Source organism: Theobroma umbraticum, unplaced genomic scaffold (assembly GCF_002168275.2).
Source record: "Theobroma umbraticum cultivar Fairchild unplaced genomic scaffold, ASM216827v3 scaffold_60.0, whole genome shotgun sequence".
Lineage (NCBI taxonomy): Eukaryota > Viridiplantae > Streptophyta > Magnoliopsida > Malvales > Malvaceae > Theobroma > Theobroma umbraticum.
In genome coordinates, this window is record NW_018397288.1 from 614,458 (window position 1) to 617,835 (window position 3,378).

The window sequence follows — 3,378 nt, forward strand, 5'->3', positions numbered from 1 at the left end:
TGTTAATTTTTGAGACAAAGCATTTACTTGGGTGCCTAAAACACTTATTGCATCTAACACATAATCAGTAGCAACCCTTCTAGGCACAAATTGTTCAAATGGATGCTGATAGCTCATCACTCAGATCAAAAGTATCTGAAAATAAATAGAAAAGTTTCAAGTAAGATTAGGAATGCTTGGTATTAATATTAACAAGAAATAATTAAAAATCAATTCTCCGGCATTGGCGCCAAAAACTTGTTGATTTCTCACGCAAGTGCACATATCATTAACAAGTAATATAGTAATGAATAAAGTATCATTCCCATAAAGATATGTTTAATTCCTACAGTTAACTACTAAAATTATAACACCTTAATTTTATCCAAACAATTAAAATAAAATATCAAAATTAAAACTAGTAAATTAAAACTAAAATTAAATAGTAAATAAAACTCACTTAACTACCAAACCTAAGATTATGATGTCCCACAATAGTTCATCTAACTATTGCCTTTCTCTCTCAACTCAATTTAATGGATTAAGTTGCTAACCTAGAGTCTTAAATTATTTACAAGTCTCTGTCGAGTTTCTCATAAAAATACCTTTCCCTATTAATTTACTATATATCTATGCAAATTATGTTGAAGAAAGATTCATTAAGTTTGTGCTCTAATTTAGGCTATGTATGGCTTATAAGTGCATGTCTTCCCTATATGCAAATCAAATCACCCAATCAACTAAGTGCATTCGTTCATACGCTATTCTATTCAAGGTTTACCTAAATCACCTTCGTCAGGTTTCCAATTTAATCTAATTGGTGATCAGGCAATTAAAAGCATTAAGAACAGAATAAAATAAATGGCCTAAATCTATGAAACATAATCAAAAGAGAGATAAAAAAATTAGACTACGTATTGAGTTCAATCATAATCTTAGATTAAAAACATAGTTCCCCATCAAGTCACATATCATCATGGAATTAAGTTTAAACAATAAAAACAAACTAAGAAAACAAAAGAAGAATAAAAAAGGTAAAACTCAAGAATTATAATCTTGATCTTCCAAGTCTTCTTGGATCTTTCAAAATCTTCTTAGCTTCAACGACTTTTGACTTGATTCTTCCCTGTCAATCTGGTGTTTCATTCTCTTTTATCCTCTCTTTAAAGTGCTTCAAAAGGTTGTTTTTATAAGCTTTGAACAAGTTGGGTGAAGAAAGAAGTCAATTTCAGCTGGGATTTCCTCATCAGACTATGTGAGCCACAGCCTTTTCCAATTAATTAACAGAAATAGTAATTGTTATAGAACTGCTGTAGTATGTCAACTTGGACAAGAGTTTTGACCACCTCTTAAGCTAAACTAGGTGAAGTAGTTAAAATAAAAGTTGTATCTTTTTCTCTCAACTTTCCAATGGTCTAAGAATCACTTCATTTGGAGCTCTGTAAAGAGAGTTTATGGTCAAATACTAAAACATGTGCAGTGCAAGTCTGCACCTTGAAATTGCTCTTTTTCTTTTATGAAAATTCTTCTTTCAAACACCTACGAAAGCACAAATAAATCAGTAACAACCTATCTTAACCACATTATCACCAAATTAAGTAAAAAATTAACCATGATTAGATTGACTCAATTAACTAAGATCATTAAATAAAATCTACTAATTTCTATGCATTACTACAAGAACTAAGCTTAATTTCTATCAAAATTAATTCCAAATAACTCTATATCATAGAGTTATCACAACCCCAAACATAATATTTTGCTAGTTCATGAGCAAAATAGAGAAAAAAAACTAACTTACGTAAATCAAATTGAATTAATAAATTTCCTCAAAAATATGTCTATCAATCATTAACCTAAGGAAAAATATAGACATCATTCAAATTCATGTTTCAATTCTAATGCAAGCACATTCTTGAATGAAATTTTATGTGCGTGTGTGTGATCTTTTACCAAGAATATCATGATATCCGGGTGAGTTTATGCCAACACAAATTTCAAATTAGTACTAATTTTCCATAGGTTTAGTTTTCATCTCTTTGTACTAATGTACACTAACACCAAACTAGGGATCAATAGGACTTTATAAAGCTTGTACTATATGGCTAGGGTCAAGGTAGGATACAGGATGATAATATGGCTCAAATCACCCTAAGCACATAATTATTCTAGGACTTATATATATATATAGCTCTATTTTTTTTTCTCCAAGTACACCTTTTCTTCCACATTTGAAACTTTTTTTTCTTTCAACACATTTTTTTTCACAATTTCACCTTTAACTCAAGATTTAATGCCTGTTTAACCCAAAGTGGTGGAATAGGTTAACTTTTATCTAACTTCTCAACTTGAGTTCTTCTTGAATAATGTGCTTTTGTTATAATCTCCTTAGGCAACTCATCAATTGTATCCAGAAAAGGAATGGGAGGCATATATAGGTTGACTTGTAGTGATGTAGATATTTCCTCTTCTTGCTTAATGTCTTCATCTTGAACTTGATTGTTGGAAGTATTTCCTTGATCTACTTTATCTCCATCATCTTGAGGTCTATTATTGATGGCATTAAATAGTTGACCCACATGTATCTCAAGATTTTGGATTGATTCTGCTTGACTTTGAACGATGACATCAGTCTTTGTCATGAAGGCATTTGTCTTTATCATGAAGGCATCTCTCTTTGTCAAGAATTGCATGAACATATCCTCTATTGAAGGCTTTTTCTCTAGCATAGGGGCTCTAGCTTGTGATTGAAAACTATTATGAAAAATAGGTTGTGATGAATATGTAGGACTGTGACCATTACTCCATGCAAAATTTTCGTGATTCCACCTTGAGTTGTAATTATTCGACTACCAAATTGCATTAATTCATAATAGGCCAAATAACAATCACTTGAATGTCTATCTCCACAAAGCTCACATGTCACAAAAAGACTTTAAAAAGCATTATCATCCCAAGTGTTAATTTTCTGAGACAAAGCATTTACTTGGGTTCTAAAACACTGATTGCATCTAATGCATAATCATTAGCAACCCTCCCAAGCACAAATTATTCAGATGGCTATTGATAATTCATCACCCCAATCAAAAGCATTCGAAAATAAATAGAAAACTTTGAAGTAAGATTAAGAATGTTTGGTATTAATATTAACAAGAAAGAATTAAAAATCAATTCTCGGACAACAGTGCCAAAAACTTCTTGTTGATTCCTCACGCAATTACACGTATCGTTAACAAGTAATATAGTAATGAATAGAGTATCGTTCCCACAGAGGATTGTTTAATTCCTACCATTAACTACTAAAATTATACCACCCTGATTTTATCCAAACAATTAAAATAAAAAAGAAAAATTAAAACTAATAAACTAAAACAAAAATTAAATAGTAAATAAAACTCA